The sequence below is a fragment of the Athene noctua genome, chromosome 8 (assembly GCF_965140245.1).
Source record: "Athene noctua chromosome 8, bAthNoc1.hap1.1, whole genome shotgun sequence".
Lineage (NCBI taxonomy): Eukaryota > Metazoa > Chordata > Aves > Strigiformes > Strigidae > Athene > Athene noctua.
This window is the reverse complement of record NC_134044.1, coordinates 6,754,297-6,776,266: the sequence shown is the minus strand read 5'-3', so window position 1 is coordinate 6,776,266 and position 21,970 is coordinate 6,754,297. Positions and strand designations below refer to the sequence as shown.

General features: G+C 42.2%; 1 protein-coding gene across 2 annotated transcripts in view; it reads left to right on the top strand.

Moving 5' to 3' along the window:
* The first annotated feature begins 6,774 nt into the window (after positions 1-6,774).
* Positions 6,775-21,970, top strand: part of CAB39 (calcium binding protein 39) — a 43,030-nt gene continuing 27,834 nt past the window's right edge. Inside the window, exons 1-2 of one of the 2 annotated variants that reach the window (XM_074912398.1) lie at positions 6,775-6,911; positions 8,596-8,665. The gene's annotated coding sequence lies outside the window, so the exon portion shown is untranslated. The remainder of the gene's footprint in view (positions 6,912-8,595; positions 8,666-21,970) is intronic. The other variant, XM_074912397.1, reaches the window with a different exon arrangement.

Genomic DNA, 21,970 nt, shown 5'->3' with positions numbered 1-21,970 from the left:
GAAGTCGCGAGAAGATGGGTGATGCTCCACGGTCCAGTCTGTGAAGGGGGGAAAAGCAGACCTTGCACTTGTTTCAGCTCCTCCATAATGAGAATGTAAAAATAATAACAAAACCCCCACTGTCACAACCCTTTTTTTTTCTTGTCTATTTTTAACATTAGGAGCTGTGCTGTGGCTTTGCAGTCAAAAAGCAAGAGGTCACAACACATGTGAGCTCCCCAAGGAGTTTTCCAGAAGACTACCTATGATCAGCTGGGTTTTTTGTTGTGTTTTGAAGATGATGTTTCCTCCCGTCTCCCCGTTCTTGGTGTGTACATATACACACATGCAGAGAGTGCCTTACTTGCACACCTGCACACAGAAGATTTTCAAAAGGTACAAATTTTGCCATAGAATGTAAATGAAATCTCTTTTGGAGGTGAATCCATCCCACTGGGCTGGGGAAAAGGGGCTCAGCCCTTCTCCAGTCCAGTGCCTGACTTTGAAGGTGGGGACAGGCAGAACTCTGGAGTTCTTTCCTCACTGGGAGCCCGAGATCCCATTGTGAGGAGGTGGAGGAAGAAAAAGAGAAGAGGCACAGAAAAGCTTTGGAGAGCTGCAGGGAAGGTCTCTGCATCTATTTGCTGGAGGGGCTCAACACAGAGTTAAGTGTCAAGTGACATGGCAATGGCTCCTGTGTTAACTCAGCCACACAGCAGTTGAGACTTAATCCAGCTGAACAGCAGCACCGAACCCATGACGTCCACTGCAGCAGTTTTCTGCTGTAAGAGAGAATTAATTAGTCTCTGGAAAGTCCCTTGAAGGGGTAAAGCGCTAAGTAAGTGCGTAGCAGCATTACCCAGAGGGTGTGGGATTCAGAGCTTAATGAGTGCTACTGAAATATGAAAGTTAGTAAACTTGATTTATAATTTATTTTAAAAGTAAAAAAAATAGGGAAAGCATCTGAAAAAACAACCCCACCAGTCGTTTTGGTAGTGCTGAACCTGAGGAAGAGTCACTAAAGAAACCGGCTCCCCAGAGGATGAGCAATAGGCTTCCAGTTCCCCTTTACTGGCTTTCAACCTTAATATCTCCTAATAACCAGGAAAAATCTTTCTTCTTCAGTGATTTTCTATTTTAGAATTGATTCGGCAAAGTGGAAGACTAAGAGTTCTGAGAAATAATAGAAGACAAGCAGTCATTTCACACAGATCAGTGGGTAAATTCAGGTCGGTAGAGAAAGTTCCTCAGGTACCTCTGTGGTAGCTCAGCCTCTCTTCTCCCGAAGCCTGGCGAAATGTTTACATGGCAGCTAGCCCTTGCATGGACCCGTGGCGCAAGGTCGGCTCACGTGGATGATCATTCAGGCACGGTGGGTGACCAGCAGAGCAAAACGTTGCCTCCCGAGAGCACCCATGTGGGCTGCCTGCCTGGGGGCACCTGCACAGGTTCCTGCACCAAGGCTGTTTTCTGCCATTGCTTACAGTACAAGTGTTAAAAGGATGAAAACTAAAGGCTCCTGCCAATATATGGAATATCCTTTTTAATCATTTCACCAGTGTTTGCAACCTCGTGTCTTTCCTGCATGATTTGGGATTTGCTGATGTATTTGCTTCCAGTAGTATTGAATTAATGGATGTATTTGGCTGGTTTGCCTTTTTTTTTTTTTTTTAAACTCAGGAAATACATTCTTCTACGGTGCTGTTTTTAAGGGTGACTTCTGTTATTTCCTTTCATGTTTATCACACTGATGGAAATCTGTTTTTGGCTTTAGTAGTAGATTCTTGCTGGAATGGATGCTGCGATTTATAGATAACTTTCAATTGTTCCACAATAATAAAAAGTTTATTAAAAGGACAGTGTTCTGCAGAATGACATACTGCTCTTCTTGCTGTCCAGGAAAGGAATTTGCAACACATTTTTTTTTTCCTACGAATCTTCCAGTAATTGTTTTTCTTTTCTGACCTTCTTTACATGCTACTCTTAGTTCTTGTGATTTTCAGTAATATTTTTATGTGCTTTAATTCTGAAATGGCACCTTACATTGAGGATAAATCATAGCATCTCCATGAGAAAAAAATCAACAACTGCTATGGATGACAATTACATTTATTTGTGCTGTCTACTATAAATAGGTTTGGGGGGTGTGAGTCTGTTCATTATGTATTAATTGAATGAACTGAAAGTTAACAAAATGCTTACCCAGCCATGTTTCTTTGAGAAAAGCTTCAAGAGTCTGCAGTGAACGTCCCCAGCCAGTAAGGGGTGAAATGCAGAAAAAGTCACAGGCTCTTGTGAAATCTGGGTGATTAAATTCAGCCGCTTCAGCTTGGTCCAAAGTCCATGGAAAGATTCAGGATTCTTGTTCTTCCAAACTTTAAGTACAAGATATTCAGCATAACTGCAGTCATTCCTACTCCTAATATTTCCTTCCCAAAGCCTTTTCCCAGAAACACTTTGGCAGGGTCCAGGAACGTGAGCTCTGGTCTGTGAATCGCACCAGTGCATGCCTCTGACCAATTCAAACATATTCTGGATGTTGGTTATGTTCTTTCCTCTTTGTATATTTATCAAGGCAGCTGGCAAGAAGACCCAGATTATTTTTTCAGATGGTCCATGTTGTATCTATTGAGATGGCCATGTAGGTGGCAGAGGAACACCTCCGTCCCATCGCATGGTGAGGCAGCGACATGCCTGAGGTCCACGCAGGAATTGCGTCTGTGCTCCCTGCCCCGCTTTCCTACGATGGTTTGGGCTCTGTGCAAATGGGGCTCGTGCTGGGGACCTGCACTACTGCCAGTAAAACTCAATGTGGGGCTTTTTGGAGGAGTGACATTTACCTTTCTTCCATTTGGGCTATGGGCAGTGACATCCAAAAGTGTGTGGCAGGCTGCAAGGCCTGGGGGGATGCTGCGCGGGACATGACGAGAACACTTGGCACCTGCCCCTGCATCAGGGTAACTGAGGAGAGGAGGAAACATCCTCCAAAGGGAAAGGACACGTGTGTCCTACTGCATTACAGCCTGGAGCAGAGAACAGATGAACCAGGAGATGAGTTACTTCCCCTGCGTGAAGCACTGAGGGTGCAGCAGTGTGACTAAGAAACAAGCCTCAGTCCCTGGGGACAGGGTGGGACAGAGACCCTTGGGGCTGCTGGGGACCTACATTAAAATTGTATTTGAGAGAAGTTGTGTTGCCACTCTTTTAAGGAGACCAGCCCAGTGTGAATGACATCCTGCAAGCGTGATGCTCTTGCAGGGACGCATTGGCCCAGCCTTGTTTTTGGCTGAACCACAGGAGCCTGTGATGCTGTCGGCCGCCTCCCTGCCTCCACCCACTCTTGGCCGCAAGTTGAGCCGATGGAGGCTGGTCCTGGAGAGGCAGCTGCTGCCACGCAGGACCTGGCATCCTGCGCGGAGCAGCACGGCTCTGCCTCAGGGACGGCCAAAGGAAGGAAAAAGGTAAGCAAAACAGAGCTGCTCAAAGAAACATTAGTTTCACAGGGTGACATAGTATTTTTCCCCACTTCGCCATTTGTCTGTGTTGGATAGTGATTAGAGGAGCTGAAGCTGAGCTGCAGGGCTCCCTGGACCAAAAACCGGCAGCAAAAAAACCCTAGGATCCCCTTCAGCTGTCTGTCTCTCCTGAGTACTTGCCTTTTTAACTCCTTTTTTTTTTTAGTTCCAGTGAACTAACTTGGCCTTTTAAATGTTTATTCACTTTCTAATTTGCAAGGATTAATTAATTCACAATGGATGTCTCAGTCATGGCTGTGAATTAGTGAATTGCTAGTGAACTAAGAGCTCTTTCACACGTTGAATTTAATTCCTGCTTCTAAGAGCTTAGAAAAATCATGCTCTCTCTGCTCAGGGTTTCCCTGCAGTATACTGCACAAGGATGGTAATTGCACTGACCCCAATACTTGCACAATCTTTTTTCCAGTGGTCATTTGTAAAGCAGTAGTGTCTATTTTCCAGGAGCTGGTGTCAAATCCCTATACTAGTGTTTGCCTTTAATTCCTTCTTCTCTCTTGTCAGTACCCTGAATATTATCTGTTTAAACCTGAAAATTTTTAGCATAATTACAGGTTAACAATTTGAACCCAGACATACACACCCTTTCCATGTCGGCTTTGAAAACAATTATTCCCAGCTCACAAGTGGGATATACAAACTGCCAATGTTTTGCCAACCGCACGCCATGGGCCCAGGCAAACTTTGCAAGCCATTCCCCAAGGTCCTCTCACCTCCTGCAGGCAGCATGTCCCCCTGCCTGCTTCAGGTCAGAGCTGCTCCATCTCTTATATCTTTATATGAGAGCAAGTATATATTTGGGGGATATAAGCAAGTACATATAAATATATATATATATATACACACTTGCTCTTATATCTTTATATATATATAAAATATATATATACTTATATGTACTTGCTCATACCCCCATGTCCTGTCTGGTGAGGTGCTGACCACAGCAGGGCTGGCTGGGGTAGCCCCCAGTGGCACTGGCACGCTGCCAGGCTGGACCCGGACCCGCAGTGCTGGGCCAGGTAAGCATCCCCGCCAAACCAGTGCTGCTGTAGCTGCCCAGCCACACCACCCAGGGCACATTCCTCTGTGCTTCCATGCTGTTGGACGCATGGACGGCTGCAAGCGTGGTCAGAAACATTTTTCTGCATCCAAGCTGTAGCACACTGCTGACTAAGCAGGCTGATTCAAGAAAACCTGTCAGCCAAGCATTTCACATGTTCTGTGAGACCTTTCCCCACTGGAGATAGCATTAGGAATCTCTTTTCTTCTGCTGTTAGTTGTTGTTTCCTGCAGGATGGTGCAGCCAAGCCCAGGGAGCCATCAGGGTGGGAACTGAAGGAGAACAAGGGAATTTTGAGCCCGGAAGCCAACGGGATGTGCAGGCGGATGACATGTGAAGGGTCCAGGAATGAAAACCCATCTCACAGGGGTGAGAATTTGGCCTGTGAAATACTGGAGGTTGCTGCTAAAAGACACAGTGTGCAGAGTACACGTGATATATATATACAAAAATGCAACACATGGGGCAGCACGAGGGCTGAGCACGCTGCTTGGGTACGCCAGCCAAGCACCGCTGGACTGCTGTGTTTTCTCAGACAGCTGGGGGTGCTATTTGTTGTCTGGGTATGACGACTATTTTTGCTTATGTTTGAGTTTGGTTTTTTTTTTTGAATTTGGTAAACTTCCAGCTTGGGGGAAGGGAATGCCTGCCAGGCATGGGGGAAAAGATGTGACCCTGCAGTCCACAGAGGAGTGTGTAGGTCCAGCACCCTGTGCAAACTACACTGCACTAATGTCACTACAGAAAGTGCTTTTGCTTTTCACCCACCTAGTCACCTCACTGAAGCTAGAGTAAATTCTCACTCTGTATATCACAAACTCGCTTAGCTGTGAGTACAGCCTAAGTGAGAGGAGCTTCAGCCCCTCTGTGCCTCCCTGCCCAAGCCACCCAGCAAGAGCTGTCCTGTGCAGCTCAGTGTCCCGGGGGGGAGCCCGTGGGGCCGCAGGAGGCAGCTTTGCCTGCCAACGCTGCAGACAAGGCAACCGCCACATGTGAAGTTCAGAGCAGCAACATGCTGCTGCAGGAAAAAATTACGGCATCAAGAAGCCCGACCCAAAGCCTCCCCAGTGATGTGACAGGGGAGTGCAGGAAGGGGATGGGGAGACACGTAATAAAAAGAAGCTGAAGATAGAAGCTGTCAGCTGGAGCTGTACAGTGCAGCAGAGCACGAGGAGTTTAAGGACGTTTCGGGAAACCAGGCCAGCAAGTCCCACACTGCTGCATGGCAATAACACATCAGACCCGTGGGGGCAAGGTTCACCTCATGGCTTGTAAGAAATTCATGACTTATTCCATAAAAATATATCTTTTCTGCTTTAAAATCACGTTATGTATTATCCTGCATTAATGGACATCGGCGGATCTATGCTGGGAGAGAGCTGGGCTTTTCTCAATTCAGGCTAATCTGCATTTGTCACGGCAAGAATATATGAACGTTACCTGACAGGGACACAGAAAGAGCCCAAAGCCCTTCCGTGCCGCGATGGGAACTAGCAGAAAACCTTCGGACTATAAATCACCTGCAACCTGATGTGCGGGGCCGGCTGAAGTCCAAGTCCAAGGCACGATGCTGCGTCACAGCCCCACATCTGAGCCCTGAAGTTTGCGGCGTGGAAAAAACCAGCTTTCTGACAGTGCAGAGGGTGCAAAGGGTCTGCAGGAGGTTAGAGCAAAGAGGGGAGGGGGGAATGATAATAATAATAAATAAAAATTATAAGCCAATAAATACTAAATAAAAAATCTAAATAATAAAAATACGAAATACTAATAAAGAACAAAATAATAACAATTTTTACATGCTAATAACTGATAAAGGGAATAATAACTAAAGGTAAATATTAGTAATACACGCCCCGGGGGCGGGGGTGCTTCGCACCCACCCGCGGGCCGGGGGGCGATGGCGCGGGAGGCCTCCGAGGCGCAGCCGCGGCGCGGCCTGAGGCCGCGTGTCCCCGCGGCGCTCCCGCTCCCGCTCCCGCTCCCGCTCCCGCTCCCGCTCCCGCTCCCGCTCCCGCTCCCGCTCCCGCTCCCGCGCGGCCGCCGCCCTCGGTCCTCCGCGCCGGCAGGGGGCGGTGGCGCTCGGCGGCGGGCGGAAGCGTCGCCGCGCCCCGCCGCCCGCCGCCGCCGCCGCCGCCGCCGGGCGAGGGAAGGGCCGCTGCGACGCAGCAGCGCGCGGGGCGGGGGGGGGGAGGGGGCCGGGCGAGCCGGGGCCGCGCCGCGCCTCTTGCCTGCAGCCGCCGGAGCCGCGCCGCCAGCCGCCGGAGCCGGGGCGGTCGGGCCGCCAGGGGCAGGCCCCGCCGGACACGCCGCCGAGGAGGCGCCAGGCCGCGCTCCGCACCGAGGTACCGCAGGCGGCGCGGCGGGGCGGGGGGAGGCCGGCGGCGGGTCGGGCCCGGGCCCGGTGGGCGGTGCGTGGGCTGGGGGGGGGGGGGGGGGCGAAGGCCGCCGGGCCCGGCGTGCATTGTCCGCCGCTGCCCCCCCCCCCCCCCCGCTCCCTGCCACCGGCGCGTGGCCGGGTCGGGCCGGGAGGCGGCGCCGCGGCCGGTGCGTGCGGGGCGACCGCTCGGGGCAGGGCCGGGCCGTGCCCTGCGGGCCGCGGAGGCCGCCGGGGAGCGCGGCCTGGCCCGGCCGGTGACCGCCGCTTGCCGGCGCCGGGCGGGGGCAGGCCGAGCCCTGCCGGCCGGGTTGGCCTCGGAAGCGGCGCTGGCTGGGGAGTCCCGCTGGCGGCCTGGGGAGCGGGGCAGTTCCCGGCTGGTGCGGGCTTCACCGGGGGGGTCTGCGCCCTTTGGGGTCGCGGGGGGTGCCTCTGTGCTGGTGTGTCAAAGCGGGAGGCGGCCCGAAGGGGAAGGGAACGGACTGTGTTTCGCTGGTGCGGCAGCGCCTTTTATCCCGAAGTTCTTCAAATGCCGTAGCTGGGTAACGAATTAACATGCAGAACTGCGCAGGGTTTACCTCAGCCCGCAGAAGCAGAGCCGCTGCTGCCCGGCCCCTCGTGGGACAGGCTGTGGGGGGGAGCACTCCGTCCCAGCCGGGCGGCAGGGGGAAATGCAGGTGGGCAGTCGTCACCCGAGTTGGCCTTTTGGTCAGGAGACACCCGGTGAAAATCTCTTCTTTGTTATGCCCTTTATTACGTGAGTTGATGGGAGGTGCGGAGCAGGCACCAATTTACGCAGTACTCTCGGTGTCCGGGTCTAAGGCCTCTTCCTACAATTGTTACTCGTGTTCTAATAGGCCTCTGTGCAGAAATAACTATGTGAGGGCTGTCAGATCCTAATTTCTTCTCAGACTAACCCACAGAAAGCTAACACAGCATGATCTCTGTGTTCCATAAAAGAAAAAAGTTTTTTCCATTGTTTTTTCATGCAAATCTGTAAAATACTCCTAGTATTGAAACTAGGATGTATGTAGTGTTTTGAGAGCTTTTTAGATTTATTTCAAAAAGAAAATTTAATTTTTGGTAAGTGATCATCTAGGTGCGTAGGATTTATTTAAAACCTATATGCTGTCTTATGGGAATGGTGTGATTTAATTTGCATGATGAGTCAAATATTAAATTACATGACCTAGGCTCTTTAGTTTCAGTGAGGCAAGTAACAGTGCTTGAAAGAACAGTTTAAATGTAGATCAGATATGAAATTTGATTAGCATCAAAATATTGTAAGGTTTTTTAAATTTACCTGTCAGAAACTCTCATTCAAGGCCCTGTGTTTTTCTTTCAGCGGTGTAGTTCACCACCAGGAAATGTGTCTTCCTTTTTAACATGAAGAGCTCATGAAATCGTATACTGTCAGAGGAAATCTAACATCTTGGGCTTGCGCCTTGGCATCTAAACTTTTAAATAATAGATTTTTTTACTATTTAAAACACTGTGTACCTTTAGTTAATACCTGTTACCTAATACCTGTTGATGTGGCACATGCCTTTAGCTGCAGAGGAAAGAAAGGGTGAGAAATACTCTGTGAAGTAGAATAAGCATGGAGCCTGTTTTGGGGTGAGAAATAACTTGTTCTTTTTTTTTTTTTTTAGTTGCCCTGTATGAATTGGCAGCTTACCTGATCTGTAAGAGTGGCATGATGCCCCATGGCACCGTGTCTTGGTAGGATTCTGTCTGTCATGGACTTGTTGTTTTAAGAATATTGTATTTTACAGTTAGCTTTGTGGCTGTCTTGTGACATGAGAGACTATTGAGTCAGTCAGTTAGTATATGCTTGGTTTAAATTTATTTGTATTTAAATTGTAATCTCGATGGTGGTGCGATAATGCATGTTTGGGACTTTCCTTGGTCAGATGGGAAAAAGTATCTTAGTACAGGAGGGGCTTGTGTCTGGTGGTGTTGGGAGCAAGCAGAGTAAAGGTCTTGCAGTGTAAGTTTGTATGTATGGGCTAACGTGCTGCTGGATATTTCTAAATGCTGATAACATTGGTTTTTTGGAAGTTGCTTGCATTCTCTTATCTATGTTTACGTGGAGTTCTGAAACTTTGATATGTTCTGTAGGTATTTAATGTATGGTTGTAGATGTAGAACTATAAAACAATTCAAATTTTTCTACGATATATGTGTTTATACAAATAAGGAAGACTAAATAAAACTGCCAGTTAAGTAATACTTTGTGACAATATGTCATTGAGAGATAATTATGCTCTTTGGATATTATCACGCGTAGACAAATGCATATTCCCAGTGGGGTGTGATAATATTAAGAAAACTCAACCTCTTGGAATTCCTTGATTGCTTTTATGAAACATTTATTCAGGATGGAATGGTATTTTGCATTCTATCAGGGAAGCTGATGCGTTAGTCTCTTACTAATTAATGGGTGGTAGTCAAATGAGACCTTACTGTTGTGTTGTACATGCTGCACTTTCTAGCGTTTTTATGGTATTTTTTTGAATATCGGAATTACCGACCAATGTCCTCACTGCTGAATCACTTCTGTGTTGAGTTTCTGCAGATTTTTTTACTGAGATGTTTGCAACCTTAATTTTTGTGTAAAATCTTTCTAGAAGCTTTGATAATCTCTGTAATATGCTTAGAGGCTTTAGACACTTGTTAAAATGTTGTGTTTTGTGCTGCGTGTAGAGTTTTGAAATGGCGCACTGACAATCAGAGCTGGTTTGGAGCAGGGGGCAGGAAGGAGCCTAGATGACCTTTTGAATTCCCTTCTGGCCCAGTTTCTCTGTACTTCTGACACCTTATAGTATGGTTAATTACAAGAGCAGCTATTAAAGTATGATTACCTTTGTTTAATTGAAGGCAGCTTTCTATCAAAACTAAAATTTAACTCATCTGCTCCTTCAAAATTAATAGTACCACAACAGCCTGCAGCTATTTATGTGAATAATACGCAAAGCAAAAAATATGAGTTGAATTTCAAATATTGTATTATCTACATTGTACAGTTGAAATCTTGTAAATTTAGCAATTTCTGGTAAGGAAGCAGTGGGCTACATGCACTTTTACCACTACTTCTTAGCTGCAAGTTGAAGCCAGATATTAATCACATTGGAGAAAAATCTTTTTAGCTGTTCACTGGTCCTAAGCCATAGTGTTCACTTTAACGGTATTTTTGTAGCTGTAGATAAATGTCAAGTAAGACGAAAAATCCCTTTTGCTGTTAGTGCTCAAGATTGTGCTGTTCTAACAGAAGTTTAAAAATGCTACTTCCCCAATTTGTTGTCTGATTTGGAGTGTTTATTAGTCTGGATTGTTTGCAAGTTCAGCTCTTGTTCCCTTCCGTCTGGATGCTCTCTTTCCCCATGTTTTCTCCCAGTATCGTGCTTCTTGCAGCACAAGATGTAGAGGTGAGAGCCTGACGGAAACTGAATGTCTTCAGTTAGAAGGTGAAACTTTATGCTCAGATCCCTCCCCACCCCCAAATGCAAACACAAAGGTTAAATTAGAAGATGAGGCTGTCTTGAATTATTTTAACGGACTTGAGCTAGGCTTTTAAACGCATGCTTCAGGAGCACCTACGGCTTAAACTGGTGTCATGTGAGTTTGGTCTTTCATTAGCCTGAGCAGATTTATGTGCTTTTGGTATTCTACCTTGTGATAAAACGGCACATTCATTTGTCCCTGTTTAAGTACTCTTACAAAGGATTGAATTCAGGATTGATCCAGACTGGAAGCAGCCAAAATACTGTGTGTTTACAGGAGTAACTGTGGTCCTTCCTCAGCAGCCTTCATGTCCTGTGTTTTTTTTCAGACAACATTGATTTAGAAAGTAAATAGCTTAGATTTAAATAAATATCTTTTCTAACTCCCTTGTTTTGAGTATTCTAGCTAATACTTCATATAGTCAAAACACACTATAAAAAGTTCCTGACTGTGGACTTCAAATACACTAGAAGGAAGCAAATTTTAATCCTATCCACAAGGGCATAAAATTCTGGGGGAAATCGCTGGATATTGTAGCTAATCTTTCTGTTTGTTGGAAATCTGCTACTTCTAATAAAATACGTAGTTCCTTTCTAAAGATCCCTTTGCTCTGTAATTCTTCCTTCCCCTTCAAGCGCTTAGAGAATTCATCGTTTAAGTTAAATTTATCAAGACAGTTCAAAAATTGAGAAGTTATAATTAGTACAGAACTGTAGTAAGAGTGTAACATGTTTCTCCAAGTTCAGATGAAGTTGTTTAGGAGTAACTACTTGGAATTATTTTAAAATGTTCAGGTGTACTGTCAAGTGTCGCACAGTGAAATGGCTGCGTCAGTGAAAAATTGCTGTGTGCTGCTTTTGATCCTTACCCTGTTGTGTATTTTTTTCAATCAATTTGTATTGATAACAAATTCATTTTTCTTACTAAAAGAATGTAACTAGACGTTTAACTGCAAACCCTGCAATATTTGAAATGTGACACTTAAAAATAGCTAAGATAGAACTTGGCTATAAATTGAATTAAGTATGTCAACTTTTCAGGGAGTTGAATATGTGTGATTGTGAGAGAAGCACTCCAAGTATGTTCAGTCATTTGTGTCTGTGAAATGCCTTATCTCCTTTGAAGTTATCTGTGTTAAAACATACAATGAAAAAATAGAGAAGTGTTTCCAGAAATGTGGAGTGCGTAATCTTTTTTCTGGCTGCTAGCGGTGCCCAGGCAAACAGCTGACATCTGAAGAAATAACTGTTCTGAAAAGTTTTTGTTGTTTTATTTACTGACTTTTAAGTAAAACATGCTAGTGCATAGAAATATGAAGAAAGCCTGTTGAACAGGCAGTTGTGGAAGGCCCCTCCATCTTGCTGGCCAGCTCTCACGTCTGCTGCCGCTCAAATTTTGCCAGGCAGAAGCGGACTATGTGACTTTTCCTATTGTTTTTCTTTTTACTTCCCTGGCTAAGAGCTCACCTGGGAAAGCTTACCATGGATGGATACCTCTTCTTCAGGTATTTGTTCAGAGTCCTGCCAGCTTCCCACCTGATCTGCTGAGGAGGTTGCTTTAAAAAAAAAAAAAAAAAAGTCTGTGGACATTGAATTATCAACAGCATCTTGTATGGTGTGGTGTGGTAGATGTGTGTGCTGATAGCATGCATTCAGGGCATGCTGCTTCAATGGAGTCTCTGATCTTTTCCTCTGGGTAAGCAAGTTTCAAGAGTTTTTGCTACAGTTGTAGAAATAAGGCAAGAGTTACTTGTGTCGTTCTATTTTACTTTGACTGTTAGGTGTGAAGTATGCCCTTTACTGCTTTGGCAAAGGATACTTTTTGTAATATATGTCAATTTTTTTTTTTTTTCCCTGATGTATTGTAATAGTTTATAACATTAACCAGCATATAATACTTTTACTTTATTGAATACCACATATAGACAAGGAAATACAAAAGAAAAGTTTGTTCACGAAGAAGTAAGATTTTAGAAAAGAAAATGTAGGGCTTTTCATTCTAGCTAAATGAGACCTTAGTGATACAGACATGGACTGAGCATAACGCAGGTGAGCACTGAGAAGTCTCTCCCACACAGTTTATGAATGTATCGTTCTTCTAACCTGTAACACCTGCTGTTCAAGTCTTAAGTTTCTTCTGACCAGAGGTTGGTAGTGATGAACTTTATGGTGGAATTTAAAGGGATACCTTGTAGGGGAGAGAGTTGAGGCACAGTTCTTGATAAAGACTTTGCATATGCTCATTATTATATTAGAAAAATGTTGAGAAAGTGAAGTTAATATCTCGAAAGTTAACAGATATTCAGAACCTCACTTCGCTTATACTGATTTAGTACAGAAAGTTTGATTACATGATTGTTTTGTGTTTTATTTCAGCAGGACCTTTTGTTCTGTCAGGGCACAAGAGATTGCTCAGTGAAGGAGCATCCTTTGCATGTGGTATTGTTCAGTCACGATGTGGTATTTGATCTTTGGCTTTATTGCATAAAACTCAGTTCTCTGAAGACAGGAGGACTCGGGTCCTTGTGGGTTTTTCATTGGTTCACAGATGCTAACGGAAGTACATCTCAGAGTGTTCTTCAGCAGCATGGTGATTCTCCTCCTTTTTTTCAGGTAACAATGCTTATGCACAGAGAATTTTCCCCTTTGTTTGAGTGCATGAAGTTATGTGTGTTTGGTTGAGCATTTGAGAGCTTACAGTTCCAAGACTTTCTCCTCAGTGGCATCCATTTGTGATGTGAGATTCAGTTGCCTAAACATAGAGATCTAGTTTTAGTTTAGATGCTCCAGTCATCTGCCCAGGACTGGTAGGAGATCTGTGATTTTCTGAAGGGGCACTTGGACACCAGCCGTGCTATTCTAGTGCATTTGCAGTGGCATTCATCATTCAGGGACCTGAACTGCTGCCATAGTATTAGTTGTTAGTCTCAGGATTTCATTTTGGGCTCCCAGAAGAGGATGAGCACCTAAGTAATGACCACATGTTAGGCACTTGGGTTATGTGTTGCCTAATGACAAAGGAAGATTCGGAGTAGAATTCTGCTGTTTGGGGCAATACCTGAGAGTGTTGACTGAGGGACCTGGTTGCCAATGGAATGAATGAAGGCATCTCTTAAAAAAAAGCACAATTGAGGAAAACTAAAACAATCAAGATAATTAGAGAAGCTTAAATCTTAAAGTGTTGGGTCCTTGCTACTTGAACATGAGAAATTCAGATTGTCTTAAAATACAGTCTGAAAGTAAACACAAGCTCCAGTGACTAGATCAGTAGTCTTTCTCAATGGATTTCATGACTAATGATTGATAATGAAGGAAGCTTCTTGAAAATATTCTTATTTTTCTAAATATGTGCTGTTCTGAACGTGATTAATTTGTAATCTCTAATAAAGCAGATATTGACTCATCAGTATTGACTAACAGAGTTCCGTTTTACATCTGTAATTGACATTGAGCAATATTTAAACTCTGCTAACTCTGTAATAGGGTGGAGCTGGAGTAAACAGTTTTTCTGTTAGGAACCACATCCATTCACAGAGCATTTTGGGCAGAGTCCTGGCATAGCTGTGCAGTCTGACTGGTGTTACTCTTAACCCGTGTGTCAGGGGATTGATGCCTTTAGATCCAAAAGAAGTGCTTTATTTCAGGGTTATGGAATATTTTCCAAAAATGTCACAAAATCTTAAGGGTATTTGTGTGTGGTGACAAATTTATGAATGTATTGAAGCTTTAAATTCTGTGAAAGAACTACATGTAATTTTTCTTCATTCCTGTAACTTGGAAAAAACAAACAGCCTGCAACCCCCTAACTTTCTAAATGATGATTGTAGTTATTCCTTCTTACCTGTATATATACGTTTTTATTTATCTTAAGGAGACATTAACTATCTTTGAGCTTTCATTCTTGTTTGTGTACATATGTACATATGCATGTCTGCATACTTACAAATAAAAAATGTTAACAGCCATATAGGCGTGGATTTATAGTGTACATCCAACAGAAGATGAATTATGTTTTTTCCTTTGAGACTGTCCGTGCAAGGCTTTTTGTTTCCCTTAGGAATTGCACCGAATAAGATATCAGCATTGCTGCAGTCGAGTTGTTGGAGTCTGAAGAGTAGTTCTGCTCTCCCTCTGACATTAGCAGTTGCCCCTCACGTATTTACGCAGGTTGAGGACTTAACAGTATCAAATCTAGGAAGAAATGTCAAATCTGTTTCAGAATTAGCTGTTCTTGAGCTCCTTAGCAAACAAGGAGAAGGATTGTTGGCCAGAAATACAGAATCTTTCCGCTCTAAATGGGTTATTTTTAACTTTCAGAATTACTTGCAAGCATTGAAAAGTCTTAGTTACAACAGAAGTTTCTACAACTTGTAGCTTCTATTTATTGTGGTACTCTAACTTTCAGTGTTGTGGATTCATGCCTCTGAGATTTATACCAAAACTGAGAAAATGTGGACTTTCATCAAGTCCATAAATTAGATAACCAAACTAAACTAATTTTAAAATTATTGTGAATGGGGAAATTAAAATCTCTATTTTAGGATCTAAAAGGGAAATCTGAATAGTTTGAAAAGCAAGAAAGTGTAGTGTCTTTCACATTGCTTATTTAAATCTTGTTTGACTTGGTGAAAAAAAAATAAATTAATAGTTATCTGAATTCTCCGAAGTCCCCTGATTTATTTCTATATTGAATGCATGGTTGATCAGATTGCAAAATTGTCACTGCAGGCATTTTACTTTTGTTGTTTTCAGAAATTTTAAAGATACCATTACAGATTACTTTACAGAGTTTATAACCAATAGTACATTTTGGCTGCAGTCAAACCTTAGGTTATAGTTTTAAACCAGTGTCTTGAAAGCATAACCTTACTTTCTCCTTAATTTAGCATTTTCCTAACATGTTGATTACTTCTGCTGTTGAAAATGGAACTACAGTATAGAAAATTTGAGAATTATTATTTCTTTAGGCTCCCTTTTGTAATTAGAACAAGTCTTTAGTATAGAAAAGATATATTATTTTAAACAATTAAAGCTTTTGAGTAACTTCAGAGTTACCAAGGTTGTGAATGTTGCTAGCTGCAAATTTTTATTTCTAGTGTATTTGTTTAAGGGCTCTTGTTTGGTTGGAGCCTCTTGGTTGTAGAAAGCAATGACATTATACTGTTGTAAATTCCTATCAAAGTAATTTTTATAATCCCTTATTTAAATAAGATTAGTGCCAAGCTGGTGCACTGATTAATTTTAAATGTTGGTTGGTTTTTTTTGTTTTGTTTTGGGTTTTTTTTCCACATAGCCCTAAGGAAGAGAAGAGGTTGACAGGATACTGTTGTAGCTGAAATAATTAGTAATACACAATGTAGGAGTATAAATATCAGCTAAAATGCAAGCAGTTCCACTCAAGCTTGATGTCAGCCCTTTGGAAGACCTGCTGTCCTTTGGAATGATTTTCTCAGTAGTTACAGAGATGATTGTTCCTTGGGTAAACTTGTAGAGATGATAACTTCTGATAGTGCTTAAGTTTCTCTTGGTAGTGTTACACAGTAATTGCATTAGAGGAAAGTTGGGAGCTCTTATTTTAGTATTGCAAAACATTTTCATAGTTCCCTTTTCCAGTCTAACTCTTCTTAGCAGATCAGATATGGGAGCTGTCACTCAGAGATGCTTGCTTCAGTTCAGTTCACAGTTCCACTGTGTTAGTTGGCCTAATATTAGTCGCTTCTTGTTACAAGCCTCATTTTTTATTTGCTGTCTCTAGACTGGTAGCTCTCAAACATTTTTCATTTGTGGACCTCTAGGTATGTTGCAGGAGAGATGCTGACTCTTGTTTAGAAAATATCAACAGTGCTGATTTTAGTTACATTTTGTGAACCCTCTGCGCTGTTCTGCCTTGGAGAATCACATCCATAGCAGCTATTGCTAGCTGCTTTGAAGTAAAATCAGTTGGGAAGTCTTCCTTTTGGAAAAGTACCTTCCTGCTGTGGTATTCCCCCCCTCCCCTCCCATTTTTTTTTAATGCAAAAATGGTTTTTGAAACTTTGGGGCTACTAAGTTCTAGCAATCCAGAATTATAAGGTATTTTCTTGTGAATTTTGGCTCATACCATATAAATTAACATATAAATGTAAAACTTTATGAGGACCTTCTACCCGCCTGTTCCAAGGTTGTTATTTTCTTGTGTTTATTATGGAATATTATTATTCTCTTATGGAAGAAGAGATGTTTACTTACCATGATGGGGTCTGCCTGGAAAGATAACTCGATGTCCCCAGAAGGGAAAAACAAAATAAATGTAGCATGTATGTATAACTGGTAGATTACCACAGGCATCTGGCACATTGTTTCTATTCTATTTCTGTTTAATGTACAAGTATCTTTAAGGAACTCTCAGGCGGTGTCAAGAGGGAAAAGGAATTTCATGTGGGTTTTTTGGGGAATATCTGGCTTTTCAGAGTGTGTGTGCTGATGTATCCTGCTGTGTCTTAGATCTTTGGACTGGTATCATGTGAGTCTTCAGAAGGACTCTTACTTATGTTGGCATGGCAAGAGTTTGGGCACATTTTGGGGGAGCAGCCAAGATCATTCCCCCTTCCTGATTCCTGTGTTGCAGAGCATTTTGTAGCATGAAGTGGAGTTCAGGATTAAGTTCAAACTCTTACAAAAGGAAGACACAGTGGCATGGTATTAAAAGTTCTGGATCTCACTTCATCTCTCCTGAAGGTTTGTGCAGATAGTTCTCCTAACTCTGGTATGCATCATCTCTACCCTTACATATATCTTTCTGTGATCTGCCTTGCCCCAAAGGAACACACCTGTCTTGGCAGTTGAGGTGCAATGTGGTTTATGTATCAGAAATCGAATCCATTAGTGACTTTGAAGATTTAGACCAAACATGTTAACTAGCAGGCGAAACAGAGGTGGTTTGAGGGAACTGTGAAAAGGACACTTCTTACAGCTGCTTTAGGTATATTGTGGTCTTGAAATTATTTATGTGGAAATTCTATATCACTGTGGCTGGTTCTTTGTGGCTGGTTCTTTTCTTGGGAGAATGAAATATTGTTTTGTTTTGTTTGCGTGTTAGTTTATTTTTTTATTATCATGGCACAGAGTTTGATCATCAATTCGGTAATGACTTCCAGTTTAGTTGAAAAGGGAGATAATATTATCAATATATTACCTCTTTCCTGAATCCATGACAGTTTTGTTCAAGCTAAGTTTCAGCCAGCTACTTCTCATAAGTTCATTTCTTACAAACACACTGGTATCTTGGTAGCAACAAGATGTACATCTGAGTATCACAGATGTGTTAGTTTTTTTTCTATTTCAAGTGATGCCCACAAAACTAGTTGTCGATATTGAGTATATAGGGGGAAAAAGAAAAACTTCTCCTGGCCAGCCTCTGATTTTGCTGATCTTTGTGCTGTTTTCCCATCTGCTACATTGTCCTTGGTACAGCATACTCAAGAGGAAGCAGGGGTTTTCATCTGAGGGTAAACTGGGTGAAAGTTCCATGCTAAATGACACCTCCACACAGCTAGCTTGGGAAAATCAGATGCTTGATTTATGATGGTACTGATGTTGGTTGGCAGTGTGAAGGAAAGAGCAGTCTTTATAAAGGTACTTAGTAAAGCTCTAGCACAGTAGCAGTTACCATGATCAGAGGTTGTGTTTTTTTACTAATATAAGCTGTATCTGCACTAGTAGGATTTACCAACAGAGCTGTGTCAGTAAACCCTTTGTACTGTCATCAAAACTCTGTTTTAAGTGCCAGGGACCATGGCAAAAAAATAGTTTGACAGAAAGCAAGTTTGTCAAATGGATAATGACCTTATGTATCAGCTTAGGTATTGCCTATACATCAGCTTTTAGTACTAGGTAAGAAATCATTTAAGGAAGAAAATAATTGAAAAACTTTTTCCCTTTAAAGAGTGAGGATGTAATGAACTACAAGGAAAGGGTTCACGGTAATGGTGGGGTCATGATTCTGAGTTGTTTATTGATTGCCCTCTCCTGCTTTCTCTGTGAGTCAGTACATAACTCTCATAGGTTATTTGTCAGGAACTCCCTTTTGCAGAGGAGATACGTAATTACTGAATAATGTGCCAAGTTCTCTCAGTTTCGTGTAGCAAGAATCAGCTTGGATTCATGAGAGTTATCTCAGAATAATTAACATTTTCATCTGTGTCACACCAATAAGATCTCTCAATAGAGGTAAAAGTGGCAGAATTGAGGAGTCATCTGTGGTCTCAGAATTACCTCTCAGGAGTCTGACCAACTGACTCAACATCTTTTTGTAGCATAGCTTGCTGTGCCTGTTAGTTTTGGGTTTCAGCCATAGTTAGGTCAAGCTAATGCACAAAAGTAAACCCAGAGACAGTAAGCTGTGCTTGATTGCATGTCATCTCAGCTAGTTTGTAAAGGGCTGTTGGGACTAAGGTGAATTGTACAGTAGTCTAACATAAATAGTCTGTAATTCTGAACGCCCAAATTGATTGTTTTGGAAGGAAGCCTTCACAGGTTTAATATGTCAAAGCAGAGACTGATGTAGTTCATTATAGTCTGCCTATGGCAGGAGCCAGTAGTAATCAGTTAGGGAAGATGGATACTCCTTAATATATATTTTCCCAGTTCTTAAGTCAGTGTTTTTAGGATGTTCCTGAGCTATGCCAGGATCGCTGTCCTGTAGCTCATTAACTTCATGCTAGAATGTTGCTGTTGCTTAAGTGATCTTGTTCCTTTGTAGGTTATGTTTATTAAAGATCTGTTGTTCTTCAGATAAATTAGATGGAAAGCTGTGGTCTGCTGAACTTAGATAAACTTAGAAGTTTCTAGCAGACCGCAAAATTTGGTCTCCAAAGGAAGTAAAAGAACCATGGGAAAAATACTGTTGATTTTCTTAACTGTTATTTTAAAAAGTAATACTATGATACAGTCCTTATTGAAACTACATTTGGGTAAATACTTTATCCATTTTGAATTGTTTTCCCTAGCTTTGTTTCTTGTGCTTCTAGAGAATGGCTTTACTGAATGTAGTTTTTTTGTTGAGAGAATACGCTCTAAAGAAAATTGCACCTTAGAGGATAGCACCTGGAGCAATCCCAGGACCATTCTCCCAGTTTAATTGTTCTCAACTTCTCTTCAAAACAAAATGCCCAAAACCCACACATTCATTTCTCTTCCTATCTTGTGCTACTACTTAAGATTCTCATCCTCCTTCCTTAGGTGACTGATTCATGTTTTTGATAATCTATTGCACCAGCTTTCTGGTTAAAACTAAATGCTGATGTTGTGGTACTAGTGGGGTTTCCTGTCCTTCGCCTGTGTGGTTTCTGATATTCATACAGCTGTCTTTAGTTACTGGAACATGTTAACTCTAGGCCATATTGCACTATGTGAAATGAAGTCAGAGATTAAACTGCAGTGTACTTTCTGTGTCCCCTTTTGACACTTCTTTGCTTTCAAAATTAACTCTTAGAAGTATATCAGAAATCTAATGCAAAGAGAAAACACCTGGCAAGGAATGGGAATAATATATACCAAGGAATAGACATAGTTACAAAGCAGACTCTCTTGTTTGCATTTTTGCTTCCAAGGGTGGGTAGAATGGCACATACATAATTGCAGTGGTTTTTGTCATGTAACAAATATTCTGGGTTTTATGATGATGCAGTAAAGGCATCAGAGCCAATGGGGGGGATTGACTGTAATGCCAGGCTATGAGAAAATTATTTGAGCTTCAACCTGGCCAGAAGTGAGCATATCGTCTGACAACTATTCTTGAAGCTTAAAGTATGTTCTTTTTTGTGTGCAGTGTGTTAGAGATAGTTACTTTTTGTGGTGAAACTTGTGATTATTGTTTTTTTAATAAATATATTTACCAAGGAATGGGTGAGGCGTTTACATGCTAGTCTGTATACCATATTGCAGTGTAGTAGTAAGGTTTGTGGGGAAACGCATGGGTGGGGTAACTGAACAGTACACTAGGGAAAGAAGCTGAGTCATAAGATTTCCTTGACTATGGAGAAAGAGCTGGGATCTCTGATACTAAGCATTAGTATTAACAAGCTTTTGTGCTTATATTGGATCTCTGAAGCCCCTTAAGCAGCAGCCTTACTTAAAATCTTAAGTTATTGCAAAAAAGTTTCGGCAAAAGCTCTGTAGCTGTGTGTTAAACTGCAATGACTATAATAATGTACAAGTCACAAGGTATAATGTAGTTTTAGGAGACTGCAGTGAGCTAGCAGAGCCAATGGCATGTAGCTGCCCTTCTCCCTGAACGTGGTGCAGGTGTCTGCTGGAGGAGGCAGCTCTTGAAGAGGCAGAAGGATCAGTAATGGTAAGAGAGAAGCCTGCATAATGAAAGGAATCAACTGGCATTTGGTGCTAAAGAAACAAGCAGGGCTGTGAACTGCTGGGGACTTAATTGCTTTGAAATTTTCAGAAAGCGAGAAGCTATTTCACATTATGTACTTCATTTTTATGTAGAAATTTATTTTCTAATTTTCCTTTTTTTGAAATACATTGATCTTTTTTGTTCACTTAATTGTTCATCTGTGTTACAGCAGAGAATTTTCTTCATGATTTTAGTTTTTCTCTGAATTAAGTTACCGTTCTTAGGGGATTTTTTTCACCATGTAAATCTTTTAAGTGGGTCACACCACGAATAATTCTATGACGCAGAGTTGTGAAACTGCTTTTGAATCAGATTAAAGCTTTTGTGTGCTGTGGACTTGATAGAACAAGTTAATAGTGAATTTTAAGGAAGATGCTAGTGTTCAGTGGTGGGTGGGATGTGCCAGGTACAAGGTGAACATGCCTGTCTTGCAGAAAACATCTACATGTAAATTATGTTCTTCACAGAATATCACAACAGATCCAAACAGGTCATTGGTTGCTTTAGCCATCAATGGCTAAATGGTTTTCCTTCTTACGTGCGTGATAGTTGATGCGGTCCTATCAACATTTTAAACTCATGTTGAAAGAAATGCTAAAAAGTTGTGTCGAAGTATTTAGAGGATAGAAAAATGCCTTGGAGCTGGAGTATACTCTTAAATTTTGCCAGCTGATAGTGCCAGTAATTACCATGAGCAACCATAGCCATTCTATTAATGGCATGCCTATGCAGGTAAAGCCATGGTTATACTAAGTGCTTTATGCTGGAGCCCTGAAATAGATTGAGGTGTGGCTTCTGCTCTTCATCAGTCTCATTTCCTCCTGATAGGAAGGCTTTGTGTGTGAGGTTGTATTAATAAACTATGCTATTTAGACCTATATTTTGGATGCGAGGCTGTTATGTTTCAATTTCTTTAGCATATCAAAAAGAAAATTGAAAAATGGTTTTGGTAGTATGTTGAGGCTCTAGAAAATCTAGTGGGAAACCACATATCCAGAACCAGGGTACTGAAAGATGTAGTAGACAACAGCATGTGAAAAATGTGGAAGAATGTTTTAATGTTTTAACGATGAATGTGAGTACTCCATTTAAATAATATACTGAAGGAAATGATGGATGCTGCCTTCGGTCAGC